The sequence below is a fragment of the Cebidichthys violaceus genome, unplaced genomic scaffold (assembly GCF_023349555.1).
Source record: "Cebidichthys violaceus isolate CVI_PGR_0920_01 unplaced genomic scaffold, fCebVio1.0.p SCAF_32, whole genome shotgun sequence".
In the NCBI taxonomy this organism is placed as follows: domain Eukaryota; kingdom Metazoa; phylum Chordata; class Actinopteri; order Perciformes; family Stichaeidae; genus Cebidichthys; species Cebidichthys violaceus.
This window is the reverse complement of record NW_027176506.1, coordinates 2,665,193-2,681,775: the sequence shown is the minus strand read 5'-3', so window position 1 is coordinate 2,681,775 and position 16,583 is coordinate 2,665,193. Positions and strand designations below refer to the sequence as shown.

The 16,583-nt window shown below is 40.8% G+C and overlaps 7 non-coding genes across 7 annotated transcripts; all 7 read right to left on the bottom strand.

Annotated features, from left to right (window-relative positions):
- Positions 1 to 5,898: 5,898 nt before the first annotated feature.
- trnap-agg (transfer RNA proline (anticodon AGG)) lies at positions 5,899 to 5,970 on the bottom strand. The gene has a single exon. It is a non-coding gene; the product is annotated as a tRNA-Pro (tRNA).
- Positions 5,971 to 7,209: 1,239 nt separating this feature from the next.
- On the bottom strand, positions 7,210 to 7,281 carry trnap-cgg (transfer RNA proline (anticodon CGG)). Its single transcript has one exon. It is a non-coding gene; the product is annotated as a tRNA-Pro (tRNA).
- Positions 7,282 to 8,847: 1,566 nt separating this feature from the next.
- trnap-agg (transfer RNA proline (anticodon AGG)) lies at positions 8,848 to 8,919 on the bottom strand. The gene has a single exon. It is a non-coding gene; the product is annotated as a tRNA-Pro (tRNA).
- A 909-nt stretch (positions 8,920 to 9,828) lies between these two features.
- Positions 9,829 to 9,900, bottom strand: trnap-agg (transfer RNA proline (anticodon AGG)). Its single transcript has one exon. It is a non-coding gene; the product is annotated as a tRNA-Pro (tRNA).
- Positions 9,901 to 10,809: 909 nt separating this feature from the next.
- On the bottom strand, positions 10,810 to 10,881 carry trnap-agg (transfer RNA proline (anticodon AGG)). Its single transcript has one exon. It is a non-coding gene; the product is annotated as a tRNA-Pro (tRNA).
- A 2,546-nt stretch (positions 10,882 to 13,427) lies between these two features.
- trnap-agg (transfer RNA proline (anticodon AGG)) lies at positions 13,428 to 13,499 on the bottom strand. The gene has a single exon. It is a non-coding gene; the product is annotated as a tRNA-Pro (tRNA).
- Positions 13,500 to 14,410: 911 nt separating this feature from the next.
- trnap-agg (transfer RNA proline (anticodon AGG)) lies at positions 14,411 to 14,482 on the bottom strand. Its single transcript has one exon. It is a non-coding gene; the product is annotated as a tRNA-Pro (tRNA).
- Between the last annotated feature and the right edge of the window lie 2,101 nt (positions 14,483 to 16,583).

Sequence of the window (16,583 nt, the reverse complement as noted above, 5' to 3'; positions counted from 1 at the left end):
CTGGGCTCGTCCGGGAATTGGACACGGGATCTCTCGCACCCTAAGTGAAAATCATACCCCTAGACCAACAAGCCATTAAAACTGCTTAACGTTTGATGTCTTCCTGACGAAATTCTCTATTGTTAGGCATGTGTGTTAAGTCTTTGTCCCTTGGTAATAAAAAAAACTGAGTGTTCTGCTAAGAAGACGAACCAGCTACACTTTTACCAAGACTCTACCATACTGGTATGGGTACGACATTGTCTAAATTGTGGAAGAAACGTTTTCGTAAGGTACAAAGTTTTTGACTCGCTTAATTTAACAGTCAACATTAGCCAAACACAACTTCTGGGCTCATCCGGGAATTGGACCCAGGACCTCTCGCACCCTAAGTGAGAATCATACCCCTAGACCAACAAGCCATTAAAACACCTCAACATTTGATGTCTGCCTGACGAAATTCTTTATTGTTAGGCATGTGTATTAAGTCTTTTTCCCTTGGCATTAAAAAAAAATGAGTGTTCTGGTAAGAAGACGAAACAATTACACTTTTACCAAGATTCTACCATACTGGTATGGGCACGACATTGGCTAAATTGTGGAAGAAACGTTTTCTTAAGGTACAAAGTTTTTGGCTCGCTTAATTTAACAGTCAACATTAGCCAAACACAAATTCTGGGCTCGTCCGGGATTTGGACCCAGGACCTCTCGCAGACACAGTGAGAATCATACCCGTAGACCACTGAGTCATTAAAACTGCTTAACGTTTGATGTCTTCCTGACGAAATTCTCTATTGTTAGGCATGTGTGTTAAGTCTTTGTCTCTTGGTAATAAAAAAAACTGAGTGTTCTGCTAAGAAGACGAACCAGCTACACTTTTACCAAGACTCTACCATACTGGTATGGGCACGACATCGGCTAAATTGTGGAAGAAACGTTTTCTTAAAGTACAAAGTTTTTAACGCGATCAATTAAACAGTAAACATTAGCCAAACACAAATTCTGGGCTCGTCCGGTAATTGGACCCCAGACCTCTCGCACCCTATGAGAGAATCATACCCCTAGACCAACGAGCCATTAAAACTGCTTAACGTTTGATGTCTTCCTGACGAAATTCTCTATTGTTAGGGATGTGTATTAAGTATTTGTCTATTGGTAATAAAAAAATGATGGGAGTTCTGCTAAGAAGACGAACCAGCTACACTTTTACCAAGACTCTACCATACTGGTATGGGCACGTCATCGGCTAAATTGTGGAAGAAACGTTTTCTTAAGGTGTAAAGTTTTTAACGCGCTCAATTAAACAGTCAACATTAGCCAAACACAAATTCAGGGCTCGTCTGGAAACTGAACACGGGACCTCTCGCACCCTAAGCAAGAATCATACCCTTAGACCAACGAGCCATAAAAGCCATTTAAGGTTTGATGTCTGACTGACGAAATTCTCTATTGTTAGGCATGTGTATTAAGTCTTTGTCTCTTGGTAATAAAAAGATGCTGGGTGTTCTGCTAAGAAGATGAACCAGCTACATATTTGTCAAGTCTCTACCATACTGGTATGGGCACGACATTGGCTAAATTGTGGAAGAAACGTTTTCGTAAGGTACAAAGTTTTTGGCTCGCTCAATTAAACAGTCAACATTAGCCAAACACAAATTCTGGGCTCGTCCGGGATTTGGACCCAGGACCTCTCGCACACACAGTGAGAATCATACCCGTAGACCACCGAGTCATTAAAACTGCTTAACGTTTGATGTCTTCCTGACGAAATTCTCTATTGTTAGGCATGTGTGTTAAGTATTTGTCTCTTGGTATTTAAAAAATGCTGGGTGTTCTGCTAAGAAGACGAAACCAGCTACACTTTTACTAAGTCTCTACCATACTGGTATTGGCATAACATTGGCTAAATTGTGGAAGAAAATTTACTTCAGGTACAAAGTTTTTGGCTCGCTTAATTAAACAGTCAACATTAGCCAAACACAAATTCTGGGCTCCTGGGGGATTTGGACCCAGGACCTCTCGCACAAGAAGTAAGAATCATACCCCTAGACCAACGAGCCATTGAAACTTCTCAACGTTTGATGTCTTCCTGACAAAATTCTCTATTGTTAGGCATGTGTGTTAAGTCTTTTTCTCTTGGTAATAAAAAAATGCTGGGTGTTCTGCTAAGAAGACGAACCAGCTACACTTTTACCAAGACTCTACCATACTGGTATGGGTACGACATTGGCTAAATTGTGGAAGAAACGTTTTGTTAAGGTACAAAGTTTTTGACTCGCTTAATTTAACAGTCAGTATTAGCCAAACACAACTTCTGGGCTTGTCCGGGAATTGGACCCAGGACCTCTCGCACCCTAAGCGAGAATCATACCCCTAGACCAACGAGCCATTAAAACACCTCAACATTTGATGTCTGCCTGACGAAATTCTTTATTGTTAGGCATGTGTATTAAGTCTTTTTCCCTTGGCATTAAAAAAAAATGAGTGTTCTGGTAAGAAGACGAAACAATTACACTTTTACCAAGATTCTACCATACTGGTATGGGCACGACATTGGCTAAATTGTGGAAGAAACGTTTTCTTAAGGTACAAAGTTTTTGGCTCGCTTAATTTAATAGTCAACATTAGCCAAACACAAATTCTGGGCTCGTCCGGGATTTGGACCCAGGACCTCTCGCACACACAGTGAGAATCATACCCGTAGACCACCGAGTCACTAAAACTGCTTAACGTTTGATGTCTTCCTGACGAAATTCTCTATTGTTAGGCATGTGTGTTAAGTCTTTGTCTCTTGGTAATAAAAAAAACTGAGTGTTCTGCTAAGAAGACGAACCAGCTACACTTTTACCAAGACTCTACCATACTGGTATGGGCACGACATCGGCTAAATTGTGGAAGAAACGTTTTCTTAAAGTACAAAGTTTTTAACGCGATCAATTAAACAGTAAACATTAGCCAAACCCAAATTCTGGGATCGTCCGGTAATTTTACCCCAGACCTCTCGCACCCTATGAGAGAATCATACCCCTAGACCAACGAGCCATTAAAACTGCTTAACGTTTGATGTCTTCCTGACGAAATTCTCTATTGTTAGGGATGTGTATTAAGTATTTGTCTATTGGTAATAAAAAAATGATGGGAGTTCTGCTAAGAAGACGAACCAGCTACACTTTTACCAAGACTCTACCATACTGGTATGGGCACGTCATCGGCTAAATTGTGGAAGAAACGTTTTCTTAAGGTGTAAAGTTTTTAACGCGCTCAATTAAACAGTCAACATTAGCCAAACACAAATTCAGGGCTCGTCTGGAAACTGAACACGGGACCTCTTGCACCCTAAGCAAGAATCATAGCCCTAGACCAACGAGCCATAAAAGCCATTTAAGGTTTGATGTCTGACTGACGAAATTCTCTATTGTTAGGCATGTGTATTAAGTCTTTGTCTCTTGGTAATAAAAAGATGCTGGGTGTTCTGCTAAGAAGATGAACCAGCTACACTTTTGCCAAGACTCTACCATACTGGTATGGGCACGACATTGGCTAAATTGTTGAAGAAAATTTACTTAAGGTACAAAGTTTTTGGCTCGCTTAATTAAACAGTCAACATTAGCCAAACACAAATTCTGGGCTCGTCCGGGAGTTGGACCCTGGACCTCTCGCAACCAAGGCGAGAATCATAACCCTAGACCAACGAGCCATTAAAACCAGTTAAGGTTTGATGTCTGACTGACGAAATTCTCTATTGTTAGGCATGTGTATTAAGTCTTTGTCTCTTGGTAATAAAAAGATGCTGGGTGTTCTGCTAAGAAGATGAACCAGCTACATTTTTGTCAAGTCTCTACCATACTGGTATGGGCACGACATTGGCTAAATTGTGGAAGAAACGTTTTCGTAAGGTACAAAGTTTTTGGCTCGCTCAATTAAACAGTCAACATTAGCCAAACACAAATTCTGGGCTCGTCCGGGATTTGGACCCAGGACCTCTCGCACACACAGTGAGAATCATACCCGTAGACCACCGAGTCATTAAAACTGCTTAACGTTTGATGTCTTCCTGACGAAATTCTCTATTGTTAGGGATGTGTATTAAGTATTTGTCTATTGGTAATAAAAAAATGATGGGAGTTCTGCTAAGAAGACGAACCAGCTACACTTTTACCAAGACTCTACCATACTGGTATGGGCACGTCATCGGCTAAATTGTGGAAGAAACGTTTTCTTAAGGTGTAAAGTTTTTAACGCGCTCAATTAAACAGTCAACATTAGCCAAACACAAATTCAGGGCTCATCTGGAAACTGAACACGGGACCTCTCGCACCCTAAGCAAGAATCATACCCCTAGACCAACGAGCCATAAAAGCCATTTAAGGTTTGATGTCTGACTGACGAAATTCTCTATTGTTAGGCATGTGTATTAAGTCTTTGTCTCTTGGTAATAAAAAGATGCTGGGTGTTCTGCTAAGAAGATGAACCAGCTACACTTTTGCCAAGACTCTACCATACTGGTATGGGCACGACATTGGCTAAATTGTTGAAGAAAATTTACTTAAGGTACAAAGTTTTTGGCTCGCTTAATTAAACAGTCAACATTAGCCAAACACAAATTCTGGGCTCGTCCGGGAGTTGGACCCTGGACCTCTCGCACCCAAGGCGAGAATCATAACCCTAGACCAACGAGCCATTAAAACCAGTTAAGGTTTGATGTCTGACTGACGAAATTCTCTATTGTTAGGCATGTGTATTAAGTCTTTGTCTCTTGGTAATAAAAAGATGCTGGGTGTTCTGCTAAGAAGATGAACCAGCTACATTTTTGTCAAGTCTCTACCATACTGGTATGGGCACGACATTGGCTAAATTGTGGAAGAAACGTTTTCGTAAGGTACAAAGTTTTTGGCTCGCTCAATTAAACAGTCAACATTAGCCAAACACAAATTCTGGGCTCGTCCGGGATTTGGACCCAGGACCTCTCGCACACACAGTGAGAATCATACCCGTAGACCACCGAGTCATTAAAACTGCTTAACGTTTGATGTCTTCCTGACGAAATTCTCTATTGTTAGGCATGTGTGTTAAGTATTTGTCTCTTGGTATTTAAAAAATGCTGGGTGTTCTGCTAAGAAGACAAAACCAGCTACACTTTTACTAAGTCTCTACCATACTGGTATTGGCATAACATTGGCTAAATTGTGGAAGAAAATTTATCTCAGGTACAAAGTTTTTGGCTCGCTTAATTAAACAGTCAACATTAGCCAAACACAAATTCTGGGCTCCTGGGGGATTTGGACCCAGGACCTCTCGCACAAGAAGCAAGAATCATACCCCTAGACCAACGAGCCATTGAAACTTCTCAACGTTTGATGTCTTCCTGACAAAATTCTCTATTGTTAGGCATGTGTGTTAAGTCTTTTTCTCTTGGTAATAAAAAAATGCTGGGTGTTCTGCTAAGAAGACGAACCAGCTACACTTTTACCAAGACTCTACCATACTGGTATGGGCACGACATCGGCTAAATTGTGGAAGAAACTTTTTCTTAAGGTACAAAGTTTTTAACGCGTTCAATTAAACAGTCAACATTAGCTAAACACAAATTCTGGGCTCGTCCGGGAATTGGACCCGGGACCTCTCGCACCCTAAGTGAGAATCATACCCCTAGACCAACAAGCCATTAAAACTGCTTAACGTTTGATGTCTTCCTGACGAAATTCTCTATTGTTAGGCATGTGTGTTAAGTCTTTGTCTCTTGGTAATAAAAAAAACTGAGTGTTCTGCTAAGAAGACGAACCAGCTACACTTTTACCAAGACTCTACCATACTGGTATGGGTACGACATTGGCTAAATTGTGGAAGAAACGTTTTGTTAAGGTACAAAGTTTTTGACTCGCTTAATTTAACAGTCAGTATTAGCCAAACACAACTTCTGGGCTCGTCCGGGAATTGGACCCAGGACCTCTCGCACCCTAAGCGAGAATCATACCCCTAGACCAACGAGCCATTAAAACACCTCAACATTTGATGTCTGCCTGACGAAATTCTTTATTGTTAGGCATGTGTATTAAGTCTTTTTCCCTTGGCATTAAAAAAAAATGAGTGTTCTGGTAAGAAGACGAAACAATTACACTTTTACCAAGATTCTACCATACTGGTATGGGCACGACATTGGCTAAATTGTGGAAGAAACGTTTTCTTAAGGTACAAAGTTTTTGGCTCGCTTAATTTAATAGTCAACATTAGCCAAACACAAATTCTGGGCTCGTCCGGGATTTGGACCCAGGACCTCTCGCACACACAGTGAGAATCATACCCGTAGACCACCGAGTCATTAAAACTGCTTAACGTTTGATGTCTTCCTGACGAAATTCTCTATTGTTAGGCATGTGTGTTAAGTCTTTGTCTCTTGGTAATAAAAAAAATGCTGGTTGTTCTGCTAAGAAGACGAACCAGCTACACTTTTACCAAGACTCTACCATACTGGTATGGGTACGACATTGGCTAAATTGTGGAAGAAACGTTTTGTTAAGGTACAAAGTTTTTGGCTCGCTTAATTTAACAGTCAACATTAGCCAAACACAAATTGTGGGCTTGTCCGGGATTTGGACCCGGGACCTCTCGCACCCAAAGCGAGAATCATACCCCTAGACCAACGAGCCATTGAAACTGCTTAACGTTTGATGTCTTCCTGACGAAATTCTCTATTGTTAGGCATGTGTGTTAAGTCTTTGTCTCTTGGTAATAAAAAAAACTGAGTGTTCTGCTAAGAAGACGAACCAGCTACACTTTTACCAAGACTCTACCATACTGGTATGGGCACGACATCGGCTAAATTGTGGAAGAAACGTTTTCTTAAAGTACAAAGTTTTTAACGCGATCAATTAAACAGTAAACATTAGCCAAACACAAATTCTGGGCTCGTCCGGTAATTGGACCCCAGACCTCTCGCACCCTATGAGAGAATCATACCCCTAGACCAACGAGCCATTAAAACTGCTTAACGTTTGATGTCTTCCTGACGAAATTCTCTATTGTTAGGGATGTGTATTAAGTATTTGTCTATTGGTAATAAAAAAATGCTGGGTGTTCTGCTAAGAAGACGAACCAGCTACACTTTTACCAAGACTCTACCATACTGGTATGGGTACGTCATCGGCTAAATTGTGGAAGAAACGTTTTCTTAAGGTGTAAAGTTTTTAACGCGCTCAATTAAACAGTCAACATTAGCCAAACACAAATTCTGGGCTCGTCCGGGATTTGGACCCGGGACCTCTCGCACCCGAAGCGAGAATCATACCCCTAGACCAACGAGCCATTAAAACCAGTTAAGGTTTGATGTCTGACTGACGAAATTCTCTATTGTTAGGCATGTGTATTAAGTCTTTTTCTCTTGGCATTAAAAAAAACTGAGTGTTCTGCTAAGAAAACGAACCAGCTACACTTTTACCAAGACTCTACCATACTGGTATGGGCACGACATTGGCTAAATTGTGGAAGAAACGTTTTCTTAATGTACAAAGTTTTTGGATCGCTTAATTGTACAGTCAACATTAGCCAAACACAAATTCTGGGCTCGTCCGGGAATTGGACCCCAGACCTCTCGCACCCTAAGAGAGAACCATACCCCTAGACCAACGAGCCATTAAAACTGGTTAACGTTTGATGTCTTCCTGACGAAATTCTCTATTGTTAGGCATGTATATTAAGTATTTGTCTATTGGTAATAAAAAAATTATGGGAGTTCTGCTAAGAAGACGAACCAGCTACACTTTTACCAAGACTCTACAATACTGGTATGGGCACGTCATCGGCTAAATTGTGGAAGAAACGTTTTCTTAAGGTATAAAGTTTTTAACGCGCTCAATTAAACAGTCAACATTAGCCAAACACAAATTCAGGGATCGTCTGAAAACTGAACCCGGGACCTCTCGCACCCTAAGCAAGAATCATACCCCTAGACCAACGAGCCATTAAAACTGCTTAACGTTTGATGTCTTCCTGACGAAATTCTCTATTGTTACGCATGTGTGTTAAGTATTTGTCTCTTGGTAATAAGAAAATGCTGGGTGTTCTGCAAAGAAGACGAACCAGCGACACTGTTGCCAAGAGTTCACCATACTGGTATGGGCACGACATCGGCTAAATTGTGGAAGAAACGTTTTCTTAAGGTACAAAGTTTTTAGCTCGCTTAATTTAACAGTCAACAATAGCCAAACACAACTTCTGGGCTCGTCAGGGAATTGGAGCCGGGACCTGTCGCACCCTAAGCAAGAATCATACGCCTAGACCAACGAGCCATTAAAACACCTCAACATTTGATGTCTTCCTGACGAAATTCTTTATTGTTTGGCATGTGTATTAAGTCTTTTTCTCTTGGCATTAAAAAAAACTGAGTGTTCTGCTAAGAAGATGAACCAGCTACACTTTTGCCAAGACTCTACCATACTGGTATGGGCACGACATTGTCTAAATTGTTGAAGAAAATTTACTTAAGGTACAAAGTTTTTGGCTCGCTTAATTAAACAGTCAACATTAGCCAAACACAAATTCTGGGTTCCTGGGGGATTTGGACCCGGGACCTCTCGCACCCGAAGCAAGAATCATACCCCTAGACCAACGAGCCATTAAAACTGCTCAACGTTTTATGTCTTACTGACGAAATTCTCTATTGTTAGGCATGCGTGTTAAGTCTTTGTCTCTTGGTAATAAAAAAAATGTTGGGTGTTCTGCTAAGAAGACGAACCAGCTACACTTTTACTAAGCCTCTACTATACTGGTATGGGCACGACATTGGCTAAATTGTGGAATTAAAGTTTTCTTAAGGTACAAAGTTTTTGGCTCGCTTAATTTAACAGTCAACATTAGCCAAACACAACTTGTGGGCTCGTCCGGGAATTGGACCCGGGACCTCTCGCACCCTAAGCGAGAATCATTCCCCTAGACCAACGAGCCATTGAAACACCTCAATATTTGATGTCTGCCTGATGAAATTCTTTATTGTTAGGCATGTGTATTAAGTCTTTTTCTCTTGGCATTAAAAAAAACTGAGTGTTCTGCAAAGAAGACGAACCAGCTACAATTTTACCAAGACTCTACCATACTGGTATGGGCACGACATCGGCTAAATTGTGGAAGAAACGTTTTCTTAAGGTACAAAGTTTTTAATGCGATCAATTAAACAGTAAACATTAGCCAAACACAAATTCTGGGCTCGTCCGGGAGTTGGACCCTGGACCACTCGCACCCAAGGAGAGAATCATAACCCTAGACCAACAAGCCATTAAAACTGCTCAACATTTGTTGTCTTCCTGACGAAATTCTCTATTGTTAGGCATGTGTATTAAGTCTTTTTCTCTTGGCATTAAAAAAAACTGAGTGTTCTGGTAAGAAGACGAAACAGCTACACTTTTATCAAGATTCTACCATACTGGTATGGGCACGACATTGGCTAAATTGTGGAAGAAAATTTACTTGAGGTACAAAGTTTTTGGCTCGCTTAATTAAACAGTCAACATTAGCCAAACAAAAATTATGGGCTCCTGCGGGATTTGGACCCCGGACCTCTGGCACCTGAAGCAACAATCAACCCCTAGACCAACGAGCCATTAAAACTGCTCAACGTTTTATGTCTTACTGACGAAATTCTCTATTGTTAGGCATGCGTGTTAAGTCTTTGTCTCTTGGTAATAAAAAAAATGCTGGGTGTTCTGCTAAGAAGACGAACCAGCTACACTTTTAATAAGCCTCTACTATACTGGTATGGGCACGACATTGGCTAAATTGTGGAATTAAAGTTTTCTTAAGGTACAAAGTTTTTGGCTCGCTTAATTTAACAGTCAACATTAGCCAAACACAACTTGTGGGCTCGTCCGGGAATTGGACCCGGGACCTCTCGCACCCTAAGCGAGAATCATTCCCCTAGACCAACGAGCCATTGAAACACCTCAATATTTGATGTCTGCCTGATGAAATTCTTTATTGTTAGGCATGTGTATTAAGTCTTTTTCTATTGGCATTAAAAAAAACTGAGTGTTCTGCAAAGAAGACGAACCAGCTACAATTTTACCAAGACTCTACCATACTGGTATGGGCACGACATCGGCTAAATTGTGGAAGAAACGTTTTCTTAAGGTACAAAGTTTTTAATGCGATCAATTAAACAGTAAACATTAGCCAAACACAAATTCTGGGCTCGTCCGGGAGTTGGACCCTGGACCACTCGCACCCAAGGAGAGAATCATAACCCTAGACCAACAAGCCATTAAAACTGCTCAACATTTGTTGTCTTCCTGACGAAATTCTCTATTGTTAGGCATGTGTATTAAGTCTTTTTCTCTTGGCATTAAAAAAAACTGAGTGTTCTGGTAAGAAGACGAAACAGCTACACTTTTATCAAGATTCTACCATACTGGTATGGGCACGACATTGGCTAAATTGTGGAAGAAAATTTACTTGAGGTACAAAGTTTTTGGCTCGCTTAATTAAACAGTCAACATTAGCCAAACACAAATTATGGGCTCCTGCGGGATTTGGACCCCGGACCTCTGGCACCTGAAGCAACAATCAACCCCTAGACCAACGAGCCATTAAAATTGCTCAACGTTTTATGTCTTACTGACGAAATTCTCTATTGTTAGGCATGCGTGTTAAGTCTTTGTCTCTTGGTAATAAAAAAAATGCTGGGTGTTCTGCTAAGAAGTCGAACCAGCTACACTTTTACTAAGCCTCTACTATACTGGTATGGGCACGACATTGGCTAAATTGTGGAATTAAAGTTTTCTTAAGGTACAAAGTTTTTGGCTCGCTTAATTTAACAGTCAACATTAGCCAAACACAACTTGTGGGCTCGTCCGGGAATTGGACCCGGGACCTCTCGCACCCTAAGCGAGAATCATTCCCCTAGACCAACGAGCCATTGAAACACCTCAATATTTGATGTCTGCCTGATGAAATTCTTTATTGTTAGGCATGTGTATTAAGTCTTTTTCTCTTGGCATTAAAAAAAACTGAGTGTTCTGCAAAGAAGACGAACCAGCTACAATTTTACCAAGACTCTACCATACTGGTATGGGCACGACATCGGCTAAATTGTGGAAGAAACGTTTTCTTAAGGTACAAAGTTTTTAACGCGCTCAATTACACAGTAAACATTAGCCAAACACAAATTCTGGGCTCGTCCGGGAGTTGGACCCTGGACCACTCGCACCCAAGGCGAGAATCATAACCCTAGACCAACAAGCCATTAAAATTGCTCAACATTTGTTGTCTTCCTGATGAAATTCTCTATTGTTAGGCATGTGTATTAAGTCTTTTTCTCTTGGCATTAAAAAAAACTGAGTGTTCTGGTAAGAAGACGAAACAGCTACACTTTTACCAACATTCTACCATACTGGTATGGGGACGACATTGGCTAAATTGTGGAAGAAAATTTACTTAAGGTACAAAGTTTTTGGCTCGCTTAATTAAACAGTCAAGATTAGCCAAACACAAATTCTGGGCTCCTGCAGGATTTGGACCCAGGACCTCTGGCACCTGAAGCAACAATCAACCCCTAGACCAACGAGCCATTAAAACTGCTCAACGTTTTATGTCTTACTGACGAAATTCTCTATTGTTAGGCATGCGTGTTAAGTCGTTGTCTCTTGGTAATAAAAAAAATGCTGGGTGTTCTGCTAAGAAGACGAACCAGCTACACTTTTACTAAGTCTCTACCATACTGGTATTGGCATAACATTGGCTAAATTGTGGAAGAAAATTTACTTCAGGTACAAAGTTTTTGGCTCGCTTAATTAAACAGTCAACATTAGCCAAACACAAATTCTGGGCTCCTGGGGGATTTGGACACAGGACCTCTCGCACCCTAAGCGAGAATCATTCCCCTAGACCAACGAGCCATTGAAACACCTCAATATTTGATGTCTGCCTGATGAAATTCTTTATTGTTAGGCATGTGTATTAAGTCTTTTTCTCTTGGCATTAAAAAAAACTGAGTGTTCTGCAAAGAAGACGAACCAGCTACAATTTTACCAAGACTCTACCATACTGGTATGGGCAAGACATCGGCTAAATTGTGGAAGAAACGTTTTCTTAAGGTACAAAGTTTTTAACGCGCTCAATTAAACAGTAAACATTAGCCAAACACAAATTCTGGGATCGTCCGGTATTTGGACCCGGGACCTCTCGCACCCAAGGCGAGAATCATAACCCTAGACCAACGAGCCATTAAAACTGCTCAACGTTCGATGTCTTCCTGACGAAATTCTCTATTGTTACGCATGTGTATTAAGTATTTGTCTATTGGTAATAAAAAAATGCTGGGTGTTCTACAAAGAAGACGAACCAGCTACACTTTTGCCAAGACTCTACCATACTGGTATGGGCACGACATCGGCTAAATTGTAAAAGAAACGTTTTCTTAAGGTACAAAGTTTTTAGCTCGCTTAATTTAACAGTCAACAATAGCCAAAAACAACTTCTGGGCTCGTCCAGGAATTGGACCCCGGACCGCTCGCACCCGAAGCGAGATTCATACCCCTAGACCAACGAGCCATTAAAAACATTTAAGGTTTGATGTTTGACTGACGAAATTCTCTATTGTTAGGCATGTGTGTTAAGTCTTTGTCTCTTGGTAATAAAAACAATGCTGGGTGTTCTGCTAAGAAGACGAACCAGCTACACTTTTACTAAGTCTCTACTATACTGGTATGGGCACGACATTGGCTAAATTGTGGAAGAAACGTTTTCTTAAGGTACAAAGTTTTTAATGCGATCAATTAAACAGTAAACATTAGCCAAACACAAATTCTGGGCTCGTCCGGGAGTTGGACCCTGGACCACTCGCACCCAAGGAGAGAATCATAACCCTAGACCAACAAGCCATTAAAACTGCTCAACATTTGTTGTCTTCCTGACGAAATTCTCTATTGTTAGGCATGTGTATTAAGTATTTTTCTCTTGGCATTAAAAAAAACTGAGTGTTCTGGTAAGAAGACGAAACAGCTACACTTTTATCAAGATTCTACCATACTGGTATGGGCACGACATTGGCTAAATTGTGGAAGAAAATTTACTTGAGGTACAAAGTTTTTGGCTCGCTTAATTAAACAGTCAACATTAGCCAAACACAAATTATGGGATCCTGCGGGATTTGGACCCCGGACCTCTGGCACCTGAAGCAACAATCAACCCCTAGACCAACGAGCCATTAAAACTGCTCAACGTTTTATGTCTTACTGACGAAATTCTCTATTGTTAGGCATGCGTGTTAAGTCTTTGTCTCTTGGTAATAAAAAAAATGCTGGGTGTTCTGCTAAGAAGACGAACCAGCTACACTTTTACTAAGCCTCTACTATACTGGTATGGGCACGACATTGGCTAAATTGTGGAATTAAAGTTTTCTTAAGGTACAAAGTTTTTGGCTCGCTTAATTTAACAGTCAACATTAGCCAAACACAACTTGTGGGCTCGTCCGGGAATTGGACCCGGGACCTCTCGCACCCTAAGCGAGAATCATTCCCCTAGACCAACGAGCCATTGAAACACCTCAATATTTGATGTCTGACTGACGAAATTCTCTATTGTTAGGCATGTGTGTTAAGTCTTTGTCTCTTGGTAATAAAAACAATGCTGGGTGTTCTGCTAAGAAGACGAACCAGCTACACTTTTACTAAGTCTCTACTATACTGGTATGGGCACGACATTGGCTAAATTGTGGAAGAAACGTTTTCTTAAGGTACAAAGTTTTTAATGCGATCAATTAAACAGTAAACATTAGCCAAACACAAATTCTGGGCTCGTCCGGGAGTTGGACCCTGGACCACTCGCACCCAAGGCGAGAATCATAACCCTAGACCAACAAGCCATTAAAACTGCTCAACATTTGTTGTCTTCCTGACGAAATTCTCTATTGTTAGGCATGTGTATTAAGTCTTTTTCTCTTGGCATTAAAAAAAACTGAGTGTTCTGGTAAGAAGACGAAACAGCTACACTTTTATCAAGATTCTACCATACTGGTATGGGCACGACATTGGCTAAATTGTGGAAGAAAATTTACTTAAGGTACAAAGTTTTTGGCTCGCTTAATTAAACAGTCAAGATTAGCCAAACACAAATTCTGGGCTCCTGCAGGATTTGGACACAGGACCTCTGGCACCTGAAGCAACAATCAACCCCTAGACCAACGAGCCATTAAAATTGCTCAACGTTTTATGTCTTACTGACGAAATTCTCTATTGTTAGGCATGCGTGTTAAGTCTTTGTCTCTTGGTAATAAAAAAAATGCTGGGTGTTCTGCTAAGAAGACGAACCAGCTACACTTTTACTAAGCCTCTACTATACTGGTATGGGCACGACATTGGCTAAATTGTGGAATTAAAGTTTTCTTAAGGTACAAAGTTTTTGGCTCGCTTAATTTAACAGTCAACATTAGCCAAACACAACTTGTGGGCTCGTCCGGGAATTGGACCCGGGACCTCTCGCACCCTAAGCGAGAATCATTCCCCTAGACCAACGAGCCATTGAAACACCTCAATATTTGATGTCTGCCTGATGAAATTCTTTATTGTTAGGCATGTGTATTAAGTCTTTTTCTCTTGGCATTAAAAAAAACTGAGTGTTCTGCAAAGAAGACGAACCAGCTACAATTTTACCAAGACTCTACCATACTGGTATGGGCACGACATCGGCTAAATTGTGGAAGAAACGTTTTCTTAAGGTACAAAGTTTTTAACGCGCTCAATTACACAGTAAACATTAGCCAAACACAAATTCTGGGCTCGTCCGGGAGTTGGACCCTGGACCACTCGCACCCAAGGCGAGAATCATAACCCTAGACCAACAAGCCATTAAAATTGCTCAACATTTGTTGTCTTCCTGATGAAATTCTCTATTGTTAGGCATGTGTATTAAGTCTTTTTCTCTTGGCATTAAAAAAAACTGAGTGTTCTGGTAAGAAGACGAAACAGCTACACTTTTACCAACATTCTACCATACTGGTATGGGGACGACATTGGCTAAATTGTGGAAGAAAATTTACTTAAGGTACAAAGTTTTTGGCTCGCTTAATTAAACAGTCAAGATTAGCCAAACACAAATTCTGGGCTCCTGCAGGATTTGGACCCAGGACCTCTGGCACCTGAAGCAACAATCAACCCCTAGACCAACGAGCCATTAAAACTGCTCAACGTTTTATGTCTTACTGACGAAATTCTCTATTGTTAGGCATGCGTGTTAAGTCGTTGTCTCTTGGTAATAAAAAAAATGCTGGGTGTTCTGCTAAGAAGACGAACCAGCTACACTTTTACTAAGTCTCTACCATACTGGTATTGGCATAACATTGGCTAAATTGTGGAAGAAAATTTACTTCAGGTACAAAGTTTTTGGCTCGCTTAATTAAACAGTCAACATTAGCCAAACACAAATTCTGGGCTCCTGGGGGATTTGGACACAGGACCTCTCGCACCCTAAGCGAGAATCATTCCCCTAGACCAACGAGCCATTGAAACACCTCAATATTTGATGTCTGCCTGATGAAATTCTTTATTGTTAGGCATGTGTATTAAGTCTTTTTCTCTTGGCATTAAAAAAAACTGAGTGTTCTGCAAAGAAGACGAACCAGCTACAATTTTACCAAGACTCTACCATACTGGTATGGGCAAGACATCGGCTAAATTGTGGAAGAAACGTTTTCTTAAGGTACAAAGTTTTTAACGCGCTCAATTAAACAGTAAACATTAGCCAAACACAAATTCTGGGATCGTCCGGTATTTGGACCCGGGACCTCTCGCACCCAAGGCGAGAATCATAACCCTAGACCAACGAGCCATTAAAACTGCTCAACGTTCGATGTCTTCCTGACGAAATTCTCTATTGTTACGCATGTGTATTAAGTATTTGTCTATTGGTAATAAAAAAATGCTGGGTGTTCTACAAAGAAGACGAACCAGCTACACTTTTGCCAAGACTCTACCATACTGGTATGGGCACGACATCGGCTAAATTGTAAAAGAAACGTTTTCTTAAGGTACAAAGTTTTTAGCTCGCTTAATTTAACAGTCAACAATAGCCAAAAACAACTTCTGGGCTCGTCCAGGATTTGGACCCCGGACCGCTCGCACCCGAAGCGAGATTCATACCCCTAGACCAACGAGCCATTAAAACCATTTAAGGTTTGATGTTTGACTGACGAAATTCTCTATTGTTAGGCATGTGTGTTAAGTCTTTGTCTCTTGGTAATAAAAACAATGCTGGGTGTTCTGCTAAGAAGACGAACCAGCTACACTTTTACTAAGTCTCTACTATACTGGTATGGGCACGACATTGGCTAAATTGTGGAAGAAACGTTTTCTTAAGGTACAAAGTTTTTAATGCGATCAATTAAACAGTAAACATTAGCCAAACACAAATTCTGGGCTCGTCCGGGAGTTGGACCCTGGACCACTCGCACCCAAGGAGAGAATCATAACCCTAGACCAACAAGCCATTAAAACTGCTCAACATTTGTTGTCTTCCTGACGAAATTCTCTATTGTTAGGCATGTGTATTAAGTATTTTTCTCTTGGCATTAAAAAAAACTGAGTGTTCTGGTAAGAAGACGAAACAGCTACACTTTTATCAAG